General features: G+C 40.6%; 1 long non-coding RNA gene across 1 annotated transcript; it reads right to left on the minus strand.

Annotated features, from left to right (window-relative positions):
- Window positions 1–12,868: 12,868 nt before the first annotated feature.
- LOC128752873 (uncharacterized) lies at window positions 12,869–15,336 on the minus strand. The gene is made up of 3 exons (XR_008413714.1): window positions 15,267–15,336; window positions 14,751–15,048; window positions 12,869–13,143 (listed from the first exon to the last, which is right to left on the minus strand). It is a non-coding gene; the product is annotated as an uncharacterized LOC128752873 (long non-coding RNA).
- Window positions 15,337–21,659: the final 6,323 nt, after the last annotated feature.

Here is a 21,659-nt window from a genome sequence, read left to right on the forward strand (position 1 = left end):
AATTAAAGGTTTTACAAAATCAGGTCGGCTCTTGTTTCCTCAACGCCTGTCGAGGTGCGGAGAAGAACTATGTCAACAAGTGGATGCAGAAGGCAAGTGGATCAGCAAATGGTGCTCAGTGTCGACTTGGTTGTCTCTGTTCCAAATGAGCTGTGCCTTGAAGTTGGATGGTTCCTGCCTAAAATGTTTTAAGTCAACTCTTCATGACTGAGAGATCTAATCACAGCGTGGGTGAGCGTGTCCATATTTCTTACATAATGTCACAGCTGTAACTGACAACTAAAATGAAAGCAGCACAGATGAAAAGATCAAACCTGATCTTTGTCTTGAGATCAATGCTTACTGGGCAGTCAGAGGTATTGATGTGCAAGTTGGCTCCTCACTGGGGACAAAAGGAGTTTGATGTAGACAAGAGTGTATATATACTGTAGGATAGCCATATTGAAGATTCACTTTCATCGAGTTATAATGAAAAAATATCTGGTCAAATACTACGGTTCAGTCAAGACAGTACTGCTTCTTTGCAAGAGTGTAGTTGTTTGATACACACAGTCAAACACACTGCTGAAGATGTACTTTTTTTTTTATAATGTCAAACTGCTTGTTGACTTTGTCGTATGAATTAAGTTCCTTTTCTGCATCAAGACTCGCATGAGTCACTCATGATCAACTAAATATGTGGCTCCTCACTTCTAAACTGACTCGTCTCTGAAGCTTTAAAGCCTCACATGGGTCCAAACTTCAGCCTTCTCTTTTATCCAATGTGATTGTGAGTCAAGTTTTAAGAGATAATGGACTTGATGGCTGCCTCGCACACACTTCTGTGCTGTGACAGCACAACACACACCCTCTCTGCCCATTTTCCGCCGCAGTCAAAAGTGTTCTGCTGACTCGCCAAAACTATAGATTCAACAGGGCGCGATAGAATCTCTAATCTGAACAGATTTTCTGTCCGTTTTGCCAGACTGGTCTGCACTCCCCGGCCAAATACCATGGATTTCTGTTGCAGTCGGCACACAAAGCAGCCGGGCGACTATTAGCTCACAAACACAACAAAGATCAATGACCCGCTGTAGCCCAGTGCAAAGCTTGATTAATCATGGACATGAAAAATAAAAAAGTTATTAGCTAAACGCTTTAACTCAATCTGGCCTTTGACAAGGTTGCGAGTGTGTGTGGCACATGGAGCTTGTGTGTCACATAGATCTGCTCAGGCTTAGCACAGCCAAGGGTACCACTTTCTGCTTACATAATCGGCCCCCTGCTATTGTAATTGTTGGCTTCCAGCAGCTACACAAAGATGAACGGATCACGGGGCAGCAAAGCTGTCCCTTCGCATCTAATTATCTTCGCAAAAAGTACATACCACAGTCAACTGTTTTGAAGCTAATTGAATGTTGGAAACGTACAGAGGTGGAGCATTTGAAAATGCACCCACATCCATCCCTGAGTTGCTCAAGAGACAATGTTAGAGGTACAGTATGTTGTGTGTCTGTCGTCTTGCTTCAGTTGAAAAGATCGACCTTTTTGTATGTATCTGAGGATCTGCTTGTTCTGCTTCACTGAATTTATGTCAGTTTATATTGTCAAATAATGATTTATTTGGTGGTTATGTCTTAGGGCTAACAGGTACATTTATACATTCAAGTCGGAGTAATGAAAAAAAAAATGTCTCTCCCAAGGCATCAAATAGCAAGCGCATCAATCGTAAGAAGCAGCTGCTAAAACCCACATTACTTCCGTATCTTACAGTAAATCGCCCTGCAACACAGCTTCAACAGTCGAATAGCCTTACAAGGGTCATGAGAATTTCAAACAGGTTTGATTTTCATCCAACCAATCGGGAGGGAGTTGTGAGGTGTAAATCACTTCCTGTCACACCATGTATACGGCACGATGTGAGACGCACGATTGAGCCATGAATTGGCCCGATTCCCAAAACAGTCGCACAAGTGAGAAACTGTCAAAATGGGCTAAAAATTGTACAGTGTTACAGCTTAAAATTGACAACCTTGGCTTTGGCAAAACTCGGCCCACAACTAGAAAACTTCCCTTTCTGAAGGACAGCATATTCCAAATCACTAAATAATGGTGTTAAAAATGGTGTGTAGTTCATGTTCATTTGACCCTGCTTTAAGGTGCTAAAATATAGGCACTCCAGGGCATGCAAAGCCAACAACCAGGGTGGCACAGGAAGGCCTCTCAGATCCAAGGGGTGCGCATCAGCTTAATAGAATTTAAGCCTCACAGTATCAATGACCACAACTTGGTTCAATTCATTTGGATTTGTCTGAAAATGGCACATCTGTCCCGGTGGTAGATGTCTTTATTTTATTCTGTTTAAGCCATACTGTATACTCGACCTTCACAGACCAATGATCCGGGAACATCCCCAAACTATCAAGAGTTCTGGCTACACCCGAAACCTTATGTGGCCTACAGTCATTGAGTTGGGAATGGGGAAAAAAAAGAAAACAGCCAGTGTTGGACTGCATGCAGACATGATAGGCTTTCCAGAACACAGGTCTCACCTCGCCACACGTCGCCCTGGATTGTGGTTACCGGAGCTGTGATCAGAGGCCCTGCGACACTCTTCTGTTGCTGCAGCACCCAAAGGAGAAAGAAGGTTGAAGCAGAAGAGAGGAATGGAGCCGGAGTAAACAAAAAAAAAAAAAAAAATACACTAAGTACGATGGAAGTGCAGGATCACTGGTGTGGAACACGAGTGAAGGGGCGAGGATGTGAGAGGATGCAAAAAACCAAAAGTGACAGAGGTGGCAGGAAAGTTAGTGGACAAATAAGGATAGAGGGGAAATGTAAGAACGTGTGTGGCTTTAAAAAGGGCTGACAAGATGAGACTGGCGGAGGAGCGTGTGTGTCTGGCAGAGCAGAGCTGCGTTGAAGGCAGCATCAGCGCTGGTGTTCCATCCGCTGTTATTTCTGCTCCACTCTCCTGTCATTAGCAGTGCGGCAATTATCCCACAACAGAGTGTGTGTTTGTGTGTGTGTAAATTAATTAGGAGTGAGAAAATGAGTGATAGAAGAATGGGGGGAGAAGGACGGGCGATCATTCTCCTCATCAGGCACTGAGAAAACAAAGGCAACACAGAGTCCCCCCCCTGCTACAGAGGGGTGCCTGTGTCTGTTTGCATGATTTCATGTTCAATTTAATCACATTTCTAATAGGTGATAAGTCTATTTCTCAGACCTGGATGTGCGGCGCCATGACTCCTGTCTGCCTCTCAGACCTTGTGTTGCTTTTAGATCGTTCCCCACTTCACTCGGAACGTGATACCAGGATAAGAAAGGGGGGTGTCTGACCATCTTTCAGTGCATATTCCTGATGGTAGACAAGGCTGAGCACTTTTTTTTTGCCCCATGTGTGTTTCAGTGATTCGCCTTTTCTTCTCCAGGTTTCCACCTGGTCACTGGAGCGATGCCTTGATACAACCTGACACCTGTCTGCTTGGATGGCCTACAACAGGCCTCTCTCACACACGCGCACCCTCACACAAACCTACAAATATATGCAAGGCACCCATGCAGAAGACCACATCCATTCTTATCTGCACACACATGCATACGGATGAAGGTGCATTGAGGCCAGTGCACAAACTCCGGCGCTCGGAAAGATGAATGTCCACATTCAAGGACACGGAGGACTCACCTCTCTGTGCTTCCTGTCTCATTTAAAACCTTCAACTGCACACAAACGCATCACAATGTTGCATGTGCTGTGCCTCGAGAGCTATCTTGAAAAAGATAGCGTAGAAAGGTGTGTAAATATGACACATTTTATCTTGCAGGGTTTTGTGACTCACCAAGGCACAATGATTCCCAGACAGAAGGAACAAATCCAACTGAAAATTGTCTTGGTGGTACGACACTTTATGTTACACAACACATAGAATTTGGACGTTGTGGAGGATATCGGATCAAATGACAACCAAGAGAACGTGCCAAAGTGAGTCACGTCTCGGTCACATTGTATGAATTACGAATCAATCAAAATCGACTCATCATATGCTCATGTCATCCTGCCACACACTCACACCTGTCCCTTGAATTACAGAGCCATCCCGTGTTTGAGGACGAATGTAAGGACATAAGTAATATGGGACACAATTTGTTCCTTATTTGGACGCACCACGCCGCTGCCAGCTCTCTTTCCTCTTTCCTAGTGAGTGAACAGCCGTCATTTCTGAATCTACCTTAACGCCAAGTAGGAAAGGTAGTAAAAGAAGCAGAGCCCCAAACAAACTACCACATTAGTGTGCATGGCGACTACCAAAGTCGAGTTGTGCAGTTGATTCAGACGTGTTTCTTTTATGAAGCCCTGTTTTCATGGTGTTTGTTCATAAAGTTCCTGAGGTCGCTCTCACGTTGAATATGTCTGATCTACAAATAACAGCGCGTCACACTTGTTGAACAATGAGTTCAAAACAAAGTGTATTTACTGAAGTTGATAAACTTAACTATCAAGCAAGGTCCATGTAGAATAATTTAACTTGAAACTTATTTTTGTTTATTGGCCCAAACGCAATAGAAATTCCAGCACACTTTTTCAGATGAGGCCTAACTTGGGAGTTTCATTTCAATCCAGTTTTTTTTTTTCATATTGCAGCTAGTATTGCAGCTATTGTACATTTGAATATATTACTTTTCTCATGAAGTATATAAAATTAGAGAGTGAAATGACATGTGAAAAGACCAGTGCAATCCTCCTTATTCATATAGATAGAACAACCTGGAGCCTTTTTTTTTAAATATAGCTGTATAATAAAATATTATTCTGAGTGATCTCCTTTGCACCTGCTGTTTATCGAAAGCCATCCCAGAGAGCTTGAGAGCCTCATAAAAGCATGTGGGTGTTTGGGAATGTGTCGAGGGCTGCGGTGACACACTCAGACGGCACATTTCGCATCATTACAGAATCTGTGAGAATGCGTCAGGCATTAGTCATCTCCAGGTGACACACTTCTGTTAACATTGTTTTTCTGCTGAAGAGCAATGTGTGACTAAAATCACTCGAATAGGACTGAAATTCCCCGTGAACTCATCTGTAAACCCCCTCTGAGTTAATGGAAACATCTGTGCATGTTAAATCTGAAACCACAACAGTATGTTCTATTTTTAACTGAGGCAGACTCAAGTAAACAGATCATTTAAATTTTAGGCAACACCAGATACACTGTAGATACATTTATATGGGGATTGATTTATCACTTCATTATTCTTTATTGCCATTAATTCATTAATTATTCCGACCAGATAGAAGTTCTTTGTTTGAAACTCTTTTCAAGATATCTAGAGTTATAGAGGATTGTGTATAGATATTTGTAAATATCTATATGTGACCTAATATTATAGTATCATAGATTTTTTCAACGTCTATTCAAGTTTTCACTTTCATCAACCACAATGTCATTTGGATGAAAGTATATCAGCCAGAATATGGGGACTCGAGTTGAACTTAAGTTGCACCTATCAGTGACTTGAGACTTCACTTGGACTTGAGGACAAATGACTCAGAATGCATAATGTTCAGTTTTCTATGTTTGCACTATGATCTCTTACTTACCTGACATCATTCACCTGGCGGCTATTCATAGTGCACACATGCCGGCTTGAGATTTGACTTGTGACCAAAGACTTGAGACTTGACTTGAGAGCATCTCGGATATCGGGCGAATATGAATTGGGAGTATCATCGGCATATGAATGAATGAAAGAACCTTTATTTATGTAGCACCATTCGCACTGATGTTTCAAAGTTCATTAAATGACAAAAATTTTCACGTCAGAAATATGTAAAAGATGAAAAACAATTGAATGATATCAAGAACATTAAACCAGCCATACAACCATGCGCTTTACTGTACACACTCGTACATGTCATGTGTATACATATAAACTGAAGCACACAAAAATGGAGAGAGAAAGAGGGACGAGTATGCGTAGCTGTCAACAGCATGCACACAACCATGGGTGGAGAGCGTTCACATTCACTAGTGGAGATTCAGTGCAGAGGATTCAGGTGCAACAGGACAGTGGCACCTGAAGACCCTTGTACTGCAGGCTCCAGCGAGAAGCGAGTTCTCCATGGCCTCGCCAAGGAGGCTGACACTAGATTTAAAGGAACAATAGGGCATCCCAGGCAGGCTGCACGGAGTGGCAGGGAGAGGTCCAAACCATACATATGGGACATTTTCAGAGAGACAAGAAATATAAGTTAGTAACACGCTATTCATATGTTATTTTAAATGAAAACAAAAAAATGTTGGAGAGACTTATCGGACCAGAGGTCGGTACTTTATGGACCTTGTGGGTATAGCTACGAACTCAACCACCCTCCTCCCTAGACCTTGCCATAAGTGACTTCCACCACTCTCCCAGGCCAAATACCACATTCAAGGCCAGAGATTTGAGGATGATGGTGAGCTTACTGCTGTGGTGGACGGTTGGTTCAGTAGCCAAGATGATGAGTTTACCATTGGGGATTTCATGACTGGCAAATTGGGTGGAGCAAGTGCGTGAGTTGGACGGGACTATGTTGAAAAATAAAGCGCTTTAAAGTAAATATCACAGTTTTTCTGGCCTACAGTCATTGAGTTGGGAAAGGGGAAAAAAAAGAAAACAGCCAGTGTTGGACTGCATGCAGACATGATAGGCTTTCCAGAACACAGGTCTCACCTCGCCACACGTCGCCCTGGATTGTGGTTACCGGAGCTGTGATCAGAGGCCCTGCGACACTCTTCTGTTGCTGCATACATTGTCATATACAGAGCAAAAGCCAAGACAGAGAGCAGTGCTGTTTCTAAAGTAGATATACACCGTTCCTTTTGAATTTGAGCAGATGCATGTATCCTTCTGTCTAGCTCCGGAATCTGAGGGCTCATTTATCACGATGTTGCACCAGCCCATACTTTCAATCAATACTCAAGAGGCACGCCATCCTTGACAGTTCTGAAGGGTGAATCAAATGTACTGAAAAGCAAAGGCAAAGTAACCGTTGAGTGTTTTTGATGACTGCACTGGCCTCATCCGATCGTACATCTTGCTGGTCTGACTCACTTCTGGATCCTGCCAGTCATTTGACACTCCACGCACTTCAGGTTTTCCTATAGTTTGCATCTCTGAGTTTTATTTTTTAGCCAACCTAACTGCTGATCTGCAACAGTTGTGGATTTACAAGGTTCAAAGCAAGCAAACAAAAATGCAAGGACATAAGATGGTACATTACAGTGTAAATGTCACCTTCACCTTCACCTTCACCTTCTTCTACCGCTTATCCGGGGTCGGGTCGCGGAGGCAGCATTCGGACCGGAGACATAATCTCTCCAGCGAGTCCTGGGTCTTCCCCCAGGGTCTCCTCCTGGTAGGACATGCCCGGAACACCTCCCCAGGGAGGCGTCCAGGGGGCATCCGGATCAGATGCCCGAGCCACCTCAGCTGGTTCCTCTCGATGTGGAGGAGCAGCGGCTCCACCCCGAGCTCCTCCCGGATGACCCAACTCCTCACCCTATCTGTAAATGTCAGGAGATTCATAATCTTTGACGAATGAGAGGTTAAAGTGGACGATGGTTCAGTCGCTACTCTGTACAGGAACATTGGGAATTGGTGTCATGGCGAAGAATGAAGCCATACTCTCAATGATCCTGGAGTCAAGAGTTCATCTGGATCCAATTAAAGTCTAAGCAATCGCTCACACACACAGTGTTTCCAGCAGCCCCCAAGTATTCTCCTGTTTCTGGTCGCACTTTCATTAGCAAAAAGAAAAAAAAAAGAAATTATTTCTGTGATTTTGCTGTTTCTTACCCCATGTGTTCCACAACAAGGTCCATCAAACCTTTCTTCTGATATCGCTCATCTGACAACATAAACACAACAAGTGAATAATGGGTTCCACAAGGTGCAGTTGGAGGCTGTCTCATGTTTCGTACCCAGCAACGCTGAAAATCTCTGCAGCGCAGACGCCGATGACACTTATCGGAATCATCAAACAGCGCTGAGGCTTTTGGATCTCCCTGCCAGCCTCTAAATCAACAACTCAAATAGATTGCTGGATATGTCAAGAATGTTTTATGTACAACTGGCATTCAGTGAATCAGATGATTGGATTGATTTGCCTCCTTTAGTCCACAAGCATTTGGACTGGGGCGAAAAATGTCAGTTGCCCGCATCTATCGTCATTAATTCTTTCCCCTACACTGTCACATGATGGTTTCCGTCGCGCTCTCTGGGAGCAGTTTCAGCGGTTTGTGTAATTCGCACATGCTGGAATCAAGCGCTATGAATAGACTTGGTCATTTGTGCGCCCGATGCCTTTAAGCAAAGCGTCTCTGACAATGTGATGGCAAAGAACTAGCATAGCACCCGTGCAGATGACAGTGGAATTGGGGAGGACGCTCCAAAGACAAATTTGAATGGTGATGTGGTTAATGAGCATAAAGCAATATACCCAGAATGAATGTTGCGCAGGGCTCAATCCAGGCTATTGCATCAGCACAGCACAAGTTTCTCATCCCAAAATACGTTCATTTGCTGGGTTGGCGTTGCATGTCTTGATCAAAGGGAAGGGGGAGAAAAAAATGATATTTCACTTCAAAATAGTGACGCCGGTTAGGATTCTCAGGCTTAGTGCTTCTAAGTGATGTTTAAAGAAGTCAGACTTGTAGCAGAAGATTAAGAAGAAAGTTTAAAAGCCAATTTCAGACGAAAGACTGATGGCGCCCCTCTGCACCTGGAATCCAAATAGGTTTAATAATTTGGTCGCGGCGTACATATCTTGATCACACTGTGAATGTCAACAAGGTTGTGCATCTGCCCACGCAACAAAACACACATTCATCCTGGGTGAATAGGGACAGCCAGCATGTCAATGGTATATATATATATATATATATATATATAGAGAGAGAGAGAGAGAGAGAGAGAGAGAGAGGACACCAATAGAACACACGCGGAAAGATCTGATGATGCACTTCCACTTACTTGGACAAGTTGCAGTAAAAAATATTCAGTCACAAACTGTAAAGAAAAGTGGTGCATAGATATACTTTTAAACAAAATGTAAATCGGACATTTGATGTGGTTTAAACTATAAAGAAAAGATCTCCAATTTCCAGCTGAACTCTTTCTGCTAGGGAACTGAGAACCACATTAAAGAAAACTTATTATTTATGGATGAGTGTGTCATTATATATATATATATATATATATATATATATATATATATATATATATATATATATATATATATATATATATATATATATATATTTTTTTTTTTTTTTTCCGTTTTCCCTGGCCATCTGCACATTATCTCATATGTTACCATATTACGCGATTACCAACATATTTGCTTAACATAACGATGATCACCATCCACTTCTAAGATCTCTGAGACTTTGTTTCATGATGGTGACTTTCATCTCAAAAAGACAACAGCAACCCTTTTTTTTTTTTCAATCGTAAAAATGCCCTGAAGCATCTCCCGGAGACTCAAGCCACTGAAGTGTCAGAGGTGAACTCGCCATCTGGAACCACAGCTGGCACGACCACCAGAGGTGACTGCAACATCCCTTTAAAACATCCCAGGACACCTGAAAAAGCTGAAGTTGAGTCGCTGCAGCATCATTACAGTTGTGTCGGTGAGGCGGGAGTGAACAGCTCCTTTCTGCCTCGCTGGGTGGCCTATTTTTGATTTAGATTTGCTTTATACTTAAAAGGGAAAGCCCTGTTTCGCCGCAGCAGTGACTGCGGTGTCGCATGTGTCGCCTGTGGCCAAATATGGCTGCACCCCTCTAATGGAAGCTGGTTAGTGAAGCTGACAGTGGTGTTGATCTTTTATGTTAACACGTAAAGCTGCTGCAAACACTGATTGACATTATGACTCAATGTATTTGCCTTTTAGTGAAAGGGTTAATGAGTTAAATGCGTGGTACGATTATCTGCAAAGACATGAATGTTAGGGTTCAGCACAAGAATCAATTGGTCAGTGTCTCCAGGACAACTTGTCCGTTCAAGCGTTTGCTTTTCATTTCGCCTCGTCTTCATGAATATCTTTGACTGTCTTTGTCTGACTCGTATTTTACTGTGGTGTTTTGTTTATAACTTGCTTTTTCTTTGTTTCTCACCCGAGAAGCTTTTTCAAAAACTGCTCATTTTAACATCCCTAACTGATACAGTTGGTTTTGGATACTTCTGGCGTATCATTGATCAAGAAATGCCTGTCAGGCGTTGGTTTTACATTCCAGTAACCAAATGAGAATAGTGACTGAACATCTTGACTGATGGGTTTCAACTTGGACTTGACGCTGCTGCGGCATTGTGGTTGATTTGATTCATTATTTTGGTAAACACATTGGCATAATTACAACCAGTGGTTTGTTTTTTCTTCTTTTTCTCATTTGCATTGCAAAGATCACTACCGTAATGAAACCATGTGACACCTTTACCTGGCTTTGGTTTGTCACAAAGTGAAAACTATATTCTCTTGGATGCCGCTAGTTGATTGTGGAATACCTGTAAAAGAAGAAAAAAAAAAAAAAAAAAAATGGAGACAGGAAAGGTTTTACACCTCAATATGAAGAAAAAACAGTCAGTAAATGTAGCTAACGGGACACGTCTGAATACGGAGGCTGCGTTTTACACAATAACAAAGCACGTCGTGGGTCAGCTGATCGGTCCGTGCACGTTATCTTTTTTCTGGATTTTTTGGGGGGCGATCGAGTTCTGGACTTTCGTTCAAAATCCAATGCAAAAAAATCGCGCAATTTTTGTTCGAACTCCTTCGAATTTCAAGACGTTTGAAAACCGAGGCACCCCTGTGTGCGTGTATATATATATATAAACAGCTAAAAAAATAAAGGGAACACTAAAGTAACACATGCATATATATATATATATATATATATATATATATATATACATATATATATATATATATATATATATATATATATATATATATATATATATATATATACTGGGTGCTTAGTATTGTTCAAATATTTTGGAGGGTAAATCACAAGACACGTTTTGATGATACACTGACCTACTTTTGCAAAGAAAGATCCACAGATAGACTTTATTTTCGTATAAGAAGGAAGAGGATGGCAATCTTTTCTTAAGGCTTGATTTTATCAATCACTTTATCCATCTGTTCCTATTTTATCATGATGGTGCCATATCTCTGTAGTGACCTCTCAGGCGAAGGCTCAGCTGTGAGAAAGTTTGTAGCGTCTCAAACACAAAGTCATCATCAGTTTAATGTGCTATTGAGGAATCATGAGCCCCACAACAAGTCCAGCAATATCAAAGCTTACTACTGCCTGTGAAGGCAGACTTTATTTGTAAAGGTGACATCCTTAGCACAATGTAGAAGAAGCTTGGGAAGGCTGCCAAACTGTCTCACACAGGGATGAGACCTGGGATGAGTGTGAAGTGATCTAAATGATGCTGGTTGGTGGGTCAATGTAGGTGCAAAAATCTGTGTTTGTGTAATTATAGTGTGAAGAGGGCATTTTTAATGTGAAAATTTGTGCGCGTTCTTGGGGGAAAAAAGCTGATATTGCTCAGCTTTAACTGTTTTCTGCGACTTACCCTGATCTCTCCAACATGCCGTGTCAAAAAAGCAAAAAATCCCACAGCACAAGAGACTTAAAAATTAATACACAGCAAAAACATGAAACAGATGGACACCTTCTCATTTCATCACTTCAAACTTAACTTGTGCTCAAAGTCGCTCTATTGAGAACACAAAGCTGCTGACTCAGCTGATGATTAAGTAATGTGAAAACTCATCACTGTGCTCATGACACACGAGACAAAAGGGCTGTCCTGCGACTTCAACACCCTCTATGTGTGAATCACGACATCAAATCGCGAAATAGCACGGGGAAGCCCAGATGGCAGACAGTTCTCACCAGTAAGAGTTCAGATTCCTGATCACAGAGAGATTTAGTTTGCTCTCAGTCCGAGTGGAGCGGAATTTTCTCCTGTTTAGCATTTGTTTCAGATGGAATTATTTTCATTCAACTGCAATATTCATTTCAAAGCAAAGTGGTTTTCATCTGACTCTGGAAGGCTTCCAAACAGGTTTCCTATTTGTGTGAAACCTGAAGAATATCTTTCGTCAAAGCTGGTGGTTATTTTCCAGCAGAATATATGGCAACACTTGATCACTTTTATTTCATTTATTCGTTTTAAGAAATGACTATATATGAACTTATTTAGTGTCAAAAGAATTAGGAACATGATGTTGGCTTCTCCTCCTCTTAGTTGTTCATGAAAAATGTAGCTAGCTATGAGTGCTAGCTATGTTCACTGTATGATTCAGAAGAGGCCCATTTTGCAACCAACAGCTGGGGTTGGCTCTTCAGACCACTTCGTCTGGTGGATGAGACATCATTCCAGGCTGTGATATTGAGACAGGCTTTTGCCTTTGTCAGGACAGTGACTCAGGCCTGTCTACATGGAAGTGTGAACATTTTAGAGTGGATAGGACGGTGAGTGGATGTGCGATACATCTGTCATGTTTGTGTGGGACACCTCGCAGTCACGCATCTTTTCACATTATTCATAACATGCTTCATTGGTCCCTTATGAACATAGTATTTTCTGCAAGTAACATAAGAAGAACTTCTAATATAATATAATATAATATAATACAATACAATACAATACAATATAATATAATATAATATAATATAATATAATATAATATAATATAATATAATATAATATAATATAATATAATATAATATAATATAATATAATCTTTTTTGTTATAATAATATATATATATAATAATAATGTAACATTTTCCATCCTCTAACTTCTTTCGCATTTTTTCCCTTCTGACTGTTGTGACACTGTAAATGAAACAAAGAACACAAACTGAAAATAAATAAATAATAAAGTACATTGTTACAGGTTAATAGTTAATTGTGGGTAAAAAAAGATGATGCAACCATTGTCTTGAGTTCCAAAACGGTATTTTATGTCAAAACTCCACTGAACTCGTCCCCAGTTGGTGTCTTCACTCAATACTGCTGCTCTTTTGGTAATTGACAGCTTTGTTTACCTGGCTCCAGCTTTGAAGAGGAGTCCTCATAAAGCATGGCAGCTGTAATGAGCCTGGAGGAGGGAAACAAATTGGACACTTTTTCGCCGTTAGGTCTCACATGTTCTGCTTTGAGGAAGGACCTACTTCGACATCACAGCAATCGATGCAAACAGAATGAAGGTTTGGTATTGAATTTTCTTAAACTGACCATGTTTAATGAAGAATACCAATCACATTTCTACTTGTTTACCGTTAAACAATTCAACAGTTCTATTGCATTATGGGAATTGTTGTGTCAATGCTTATTACTGGCAGGTCAACAACACGTGATGCAATTATGTTGTGTGGCATATAATAGTTCAGGGTGGGATCTAATTTAAAATATTATATATATATATATATATATATATATATATATATATATATATATATATATATATATATATATATATATACAGTGGTATCTCGGTACTCGACCACAATCCGTTCCAGACGGCCGTTCGAGAAGCAAATTGTTCAAAATCTGAATCGATTTTTCCCATTACAATGAATGGAAAAAGGAATAATGCGTTCCAAGCCTTAAAATAGGCTTTTTGTAGGAGTGAATGTAGAGTGTGTGCTGCAGGTGGCTGTTCCTCTATGTGTGTGGCCGCTGCATGTGGGAGGGGTTGCCGAGTGAGTGACGTCTCTCCAGAAGTGAAGAGGTGCCCGGTGCGTGTCCAGCTCTGAATGTGCGCTTCTGTGCAGTTTGGCTGCGACAAAGTCATAAACCAAGCAACGCTCTGTCCCAGACTCGCCTCATCCCTGTCCCAGCTCCAGCCCACAACATCAAACCCTGGACTGTGCGCTCCAGCCTCGGAGGTGTGGAGAGCGAGCACCACCCCTGTGACACTCTACCACGGTCCAGTGCGGAGACAGGAAAGGTTTTACACCTCAGTATGAAGAAAAAACAGTCAGTAAATGGAGCTAACGGGACACGTCTGCATACAGAGGCTGCGTTATACACAATAACAAAGTGCGTTGTGGGTCATCTGATCGGTCCGCGCACGTTTTTTCCGTCTTTTTTCGGGGGCGTTCGAGTTTTGGATTTTCGTCCGAAATCCAAAGCAAAAAAATCTAAAAATTTTTGTTCGAATTCCGAGACGTTCGAAAACCGAGGCACCACTAAATATATATATATATATATATATATATATATATATATATATATATATATATATATATATATATATATATATATATATATATATATGTATATATATATATATATATATATATATATATGTGTGTGTGTGTGCATTATGTTAATTTTTGCCATGATGGGGTAGTAATTAATTTCTCATCACAAATTTATTGGAGTTCAAATAATAAAAGACAATTTGCATTTAAATGTGCCTAGAAAGGGTTTAAAGGCCCCCCTTATTATAATAGTATTATTGGTCCAGTTCAGTTCAGTTGCCATGAAGTCCAGACTGGAGATTCTTTTCAGCTTGCCTCACACTGACTGCTGTGAGGACCGTTCTCTTGATCCTAGTGCAGCGTGTTCTATCCACCAACTCACTTTCATTATGGAATATATAATAAATGAATAGACGTGACATTTGAAAGACAGCAGATAATGGTATGTACATATTGGAATTCATTTATTTGTCGAATGAAGAAGAAAAAAAAAACCTACGGTGTCAAGCTGCAAGGATGGGCTTTGATGTTTCCTCATCATCACAAGAGGCACTGTCTCTTCATCCAGAGCTTTGATAGGGAACTGACTTCAGCGCAGATGTTCAGACGATCACATGTTCCCATCCTAGTGGCCTTCATGGTGCCACAAGGGATCAATCAAAGGCAGCTGAGACATCCAAGAGGAAGTAAAGTTGTTTGACCCTGTAGGTTTGCTGCCAGACGATGACTCTGAGCCGAGCAGACATGTTCAGCCTGCCTCCACTCTCCAGACGACCCACCTGGACCAGACTGACAGCCTGGGGACGAGAGATGAGTAGTGAAATGACATCCGTGTGTGTGTTGTTACGCAGGTGAGACAGCCTGCCAGGGAAGGAGGCATTTATATTTGCATTTACACATGTGCCATATAGGCTGCGTGCGAGTGCTAAGAACAGACGTGATGCAATGGGGTCACTCAGTCACGGGGGGTTGAGTCCGTTGCTGGTGGAGCTTGTCAGTATCAATGCATACACACCCGAAAGGTCATGATCCTTCATCATGCTACTGGAGAAGCAGTCCAAAAAATTACATCATGTATCATAATATGTTTGATGACAGCTTTGCCCCAGGCTTTGAGGCTATTTAAAAACATGCACTTTATTACAGCGCTGCTTTGATGTCGGTGATTGATTCACTCATTAAATAGCTATTGGGGCTGTGACACTTTAATCATCATTCAAGTGCCTTTAAATCTGGCAACAACAGAAAAATCCGAGCCTTTAAAAGAATTAGACCCATTTATAAGCCACTTTTGGACAAAGGGGATATTTTGGAAGCACACTGTGCGATGACAAGGCGTTATGTGAAAGAGCTCTTTTGTTGTCCATGTTGAGCCAGAGTTGACTTGTTGCTGGATCTGGTCCACCATTGCAACCAAAAAAAATCTTTTTGAGTGTTTTGGAATTCTTTCATCTGCTCCTAAAGATCGGAATTGTATTAGAGGTTTTTTAATTAATTCTTATTTTTATTTGTATTATTTACATCTAAAAAAATAAATAATAATCACAATTTTAAAAAATGACTTTACTTACTGTCATTCTTTTGTCGTTTCTCATTTATTTATCTATTTGTAATTATTATTATTTATATATTTTTACATACTGTACATTCTCAGACCAGCCAGACCAGATCACTCACAATATCAGCCCCTGAACCAGAGACCTGAACTTAGAGTACTGATCCTGAGAAGTGATCCATTGTACCCATAGTTGTCATGCTGAGAGGTCCTTCTAAAGAATTTTCTTGACAGCATCTGTTATGTTGGGTTGTTGTGGTAAATAAATGTTTGCATGAGGAAAGCGTTATTGTCTACTCTGGTGGCTTTAAAGCACATTTAGAATAGAAATCCCTCAATATATAAACATCTAAACAAATAGTGATGTTGGTTTGTGGTTAACTGTGAATTAACAATAGTGTGATGTTTAAAAAAAATGAAAGCTGTAAAAATACCCTAAGAAGCTCTGTCTGCATCTGTGCATGTGCACAATTTCTCTCATGAATGACACATTCCAGCATCTGCGCCGTGAGTCCTCCGTCCTCAACAGTCCCCATTCCACATGTGCAGTCCTAGTTGCGTTGTAGTTTCTTCACTGTCACTCATGTGCTGAGGTGTTTTTTTTTCCAAATCCCACTATGATCGATGACCACAAAGTAGACTCAGTGTTGCCTGTCATCTTCATTGAATGATCGCAGCCACTCGTACTCACAAGCTTGAGGACCACTCCATGTTCACAACCACAGGTGAAGGCATGAAAGTACTGATTGGTGAAGTAAGGGCTTTGCCTTTTGGTTCGCCTTTGGGTCTGACAAACTGTCAATATGGGCTTCAAATTTGAAGTCACTGTGGACGCAAAACTTGAGAACCATGTGCTCATAGGGCAGTTAAAATTAAGTACGTCTATTGGTCAAAATACACAATTGTACACCAAAAATAAACTGGTTGTTAATGTAATGGGTCAAAAAATATTTCCGTTTTTTTTTTCTTTTATTGTAATGCATGTATGTTGTATACTGTATCTTCCCATTGAAAAACAATAATATGCCCTTTAATTCCCACTCCGTAACTCGGATCTTTATGTAGTGCTTTCTGACTGACTTATAAATAACCCTTTTCTAGGGAGCAGTTCTGCCATCACAACAGAGAAGAAGGCATTTTAGAAAATATTGACACGACGTCTGAGAAAGCACATTTCTGCCATCTGCCTTTATCAATGGTCGTGCTGCTCGGGCCCAACCTCCTCTGCCATTCATGAGGTATCACCTACTTCAGCATTGTGTCACAAAAAAAATGTGTGTGTCCTTCGATGATCTATTCCCTCGCACATTTGGTTGCTCCATTGTAGGTAGAGAATGACATTCCTGTAACACATATCAATTTGCATTTCAGTTAAAGCGACACCACGGACTTCTCCTGATCTGATAGAAAGTTTTAAATAGCTCTTGAGTTGGACCTTTCAAGGTGACAGACCAAAAGGAAATGTGAACCCAGCATGATGCCTGCCACACTCACAGGAAAAAAGGCTAACTAAATGGCATTTTTAACAGCTTCCCTCCAACGTGACATTTGAGTCAGACTATTATTTTAGCCCCCTCTCCCTCACCTCGTGGGCACATTTAATTCGTGAGTCAGATGCAGTCTTGCATCATCAAAAGGAAAATAAGGCGAATATGTAAAAAGAGTTTTTGAAGGAGAAATGAGATCAGTCACAAAACCGAACCGAGGGCGCCTGTGATGGAGCCAGTTGGAGGTTGTGATCTGATCTGAACTCCAGCTGTTCTTTGTCAATGGCCTTCTCTTCGGATTAAACCATGCACCAAATAAAGGGGGACTTTTAAATCACTCACTGTATTTTTGGCTGTGTGGTTGGAAAATGTGTTGGTCAAAGGTGTGACAGTTTCCAAAAAGTTTATTTTCCAGGGGGACGTTGCTGGACCTCTTTTGGAAGTGTGTTGCTTTGAAGCACTTGGCCGAAGTTATTGTGGATCAAACTTCTGACGTTATTTCCAAACAGGATATTGTCATTTTGCCATTCATCCTGTTTGAAGACCCAATTTCCTGAGGACCAAAATAGCTGATCATAGGAGGTCTGGATTCATTCATTCATTCTTTATTTGGAATCTTTGAAAAGGCTGTTTGGAAAGGCTTGCGTTCACTCAGCGTTCAGCTTGGTTTCACGTGTTGTGTTGAGCTGATAGCCGTCGAGTCTTTCAGAAGGCGTTCTGGCTCTTTGTGGTAATTAGGTCTCTGTATCTTCCCTTGTTTTTTCCATCACTCGCTGGCAGCAGCTTTCAGCGGCGGCGACGGTAAATCTCAAAACAACTCTGCCTGCTTATGTCTCTGCATTTTAAATTGTGTTAACAACAGGCTCATTAAGCACTGTGACGTTTCTTCTTCAGGGTTATCAACGGACAACACCTGTTCAGCTGCTACTACTGCTTGGCAACAATTCAACTTTATTATTTTTAAATTCTACTTTCGAACAAGCTCATTTTATACATTTAGGATTGTTGTCTTGAATTATTTGTGTCCTGTTTTGTCATTGTGTAGTGGTGTCAGCGTGGTAGTGGTTGTCTGCCCGATCGCATCCTGCTTCCATTTTTATTTTTCTTGCTTATAGCCAAGCTCATTTCCCCCGAAACCACTAAAAAAAAATAAGAAAAATACTGCTAAATACCTTATCGATAATATGTTTATATAACCTATATAAGTAGTTTTGTACTCAAGGATGTGTTAAGACTAGAGCATATCAAAACCATTGATTTCAGTTCTTGATCTAGTTTAAAGAAATGGCAACAGTTTTATTTATTTATTTTCATTTCTATTTTTTGTGGTAAGAAATAAATGCGGGTGTTTATATGACCAATGGACTTTTGCTTCTGTGTTTTTCAGTCAGTTAATTCTTTGTCTGGGTCTTGCTCTTCTCACTAGTCTTATGATCTGTTCTCACTAGTTGAAACTAGTTAAAAGTATTTTTTGTGTGTTTGTGTATTTATTTAGTTTGAACCGTTTTTACACCCCTCATGTAACATAAAATACTATTTTGGTCTCTTAACTGGAGTTTTCTATGAAAAGAACTGGTTGTGATCTGGGTATGGAGAGCATGTTAAGATTTTAAGTTTCATGAATAAGTCACTTAATTTTCATAGGCCACTGGATGGCACTGTCTGGTCTTTGGCTTTCAGCAACTACCGCACGTCAATTTAAAACTAAGAGTTCCAAATATTAGGGTATTGTTTCATGAAGCCTCAACACATAATCATTACGAAACAGCACACATTCTAGCAAGTGGTGTTTCTTTAAGTGCAAAAATCAGATTAAAAAAACCTTTATTAATTCCCATCGAAATAGATTTTCTTTACAGTTTCATGTCACAGCTATGGACCCAAATGTAAAAAAGATGTTTAGAATTTTACAATAAAATAATTCTGCAATGTACAAATACACAAATACAATATTATAGTAAACAAGAGGAAAGTGAAATGAAATTAAATAAATCAACTGCATTGCAACAATTGCATTTTATATATAAACGGAATGGCTGAATTTTTTCTACAGCAAAAGTTGGTCGATATTGTTTATTAGTGAGGTTTCATGAAACAGGGTCCTCATTTTCAGAGCTCAGTTGGTGGTGTTCTTGATTTAAAAGCTGTTCTGTGGTGTCATTTAAAATAGTTGTTGCAACTTGGAGTTGAGACACCTGTGAGACTTGACTTGGACTTGAGGGCAAAAGCTTCAACTCACACCTGAGATTTCGATGTTTCAAAGTTTTGTAGACACACCTGTCGACCTGGCAATAACTAACAATGCCACTGGCTGCTGTGGCACCCTTGTTTAGATGACAGCAATGATAAGGACAAATCACAGAATCGCTAAGGGCAAAGTCAGCGGGTGGAGAATGAAAGACGCTGTGTAAACTGTGTCAAGTTTATCAGAAATGTCAGAGAACATCCAGACAGAGTGGATGAGTGCAGCATTACCACCAGTGAACTGTCAACTTGGTTATAAAATGGTTATAATGAGCAGTGAACACAGGCATGAAATGAATGTAACATCCATGTATTCAAACAAAAGAACAGCTGGTAAAATGTTCAGTTATAAAGTATAATATTTCAAACTAACAGCACGGCTTCCGATGCTGCTGCTTTGTTTTCATAGATACAACAATGCAGTAGTCAGCTGGATATTGGCTGCAAGTCAAAGAATGGGACTTGAGACTTGACTTGGACTCATCACCAAAGACCTGGGACATGACTTGGATTTGCTAAAAAAATGACTTTCACAGCCAAAACTTTTACAGAAAACAATGCCATCTATTGGCCTGAGAAAATCAGGACCCTGTTTCACTACACCTGACCAACCCATCTCTATTGTTTATAAGTTGAAAAGCCCCATGCGTCACGTTATATAAATCAGAATTTATGCTGAATTGTGACTCAAAATAAACAAATGATTCTAATAATAGATAAAATGATTTTTAATCTCCCTCCATCTCCCCCATGACCTGAGCTAAACTTGGCTGGATTCCTAGTTTTATTTCCAAGTTTTGTCTCTGACTCATCTCTTAGTGAATTTATGTCCTCCGTCAGCAGAAAATGCACCAGATTGCAGTGCAATAACCTTCTGATGGGGCTTTGGTCAGACCTGCAGTTATTAGAAAATCACGGCAGCCTTCATAAAAGTTGAACCTTCACCTCGTGTTCATGCAGACATATCCGGTGCGTCTGCTTAAATGAACCTCAGTGATATTGTACATGTGCCGACAGCTCACATGCTTGTAAATACATGTACAAGGGGGAGATGGAGCGGAAATGAGATGAATAAAATAATCAATAGTCATAAAAATTCAGCCCTGCTCGCAAGTAGACACGCGCCAAGACCTCTGAATAGCTGCTGCTGAATTATAAATGTGTGAGTGACGTCTGACATGGAGTAGATTAATGACTGTCACGAGACACACGAGCCCCAAATATAATCCGCCTTGGTTGTTACAGCACAGATTAGATATGGCGGTAACTTCTCTAAATGAGCGCACGGCGACAGAGCCACATGAATGTGGGTAAATAGTGCTGCCAACCGCGTGAGGTTTTCACGATTGCGGTTGGAAATAGTGATTGACTGCTGCGTGCCTGATCTGCATCTGCCAGAGTTAGAGACTCTGAACTGTGCTGCAGGCAATTACTTTGTTTAAGGAGGGGAAGTAAGAGCAAGGGGAGACACGAGCAGATGAAGCAGGAGTCTGACAGGCGGGGGCGGAGGGAAGCTGTCAAGATTATAGTGACACCTGCTGGGGAAGCACTGAAGCCATGTCATGTCTGACTTGTCCTAGTATGATCATGTAATTGTTATGCATTTATTTTTCATTGTTTATTTATTTATTCATTTCATATTTTATGTTATTTATTTATGTGTTTTCTTTTTTTATTATATCACAATGTACCAAAGCACTTTCCTAGATGGTGGGATCCTCACTGACATTGGCAATAAAGTTATTATTGAATGAAATAAATACTCCTACTTATACTTCAGTTGAAAATATAATTCATAACCTGTGATTCACCCAGTAGTTTATTCTCAAGTACATGAGCAAAGTAAAAAGCTTTCTCTCTTTTAAATAGAGCCCCTGCTTGCATGGAGTAAATACGAGAAAAGATGTGAATTTTGCTGGACTCTGTAGTGGTGGTGGGAGACACAACAATGTGAGGAATGTGCTAACATCACTGAGCAGCTCCTTTAGTGAACGACTGAAACATCCCCAGAGTCTAGATGAATGATGCCACCTGTCTTTGTGACCAGGGACATAATTCAGCGCAGAAAATAAAGTTTCCTGACATGAAAGTCAATAAATGTGTTCTGGTGAATTTCAATAGT

This window comes from Synchiropus splendidus, chromosome 1 (genome assembly GCF_027744825.2).
Source record: "Synchiropus splendidus isolate RoL2022-P1 chromosome 1, RoL_Sspl_1.0, whole genome shotgun sequence".
Lineage (NCBI taxonomy): Eukaryota > Metazoa > Chordata > Actinopteri > Syngnathiformes > Callionymidae > Synchiropus > Synchiropus splendidus.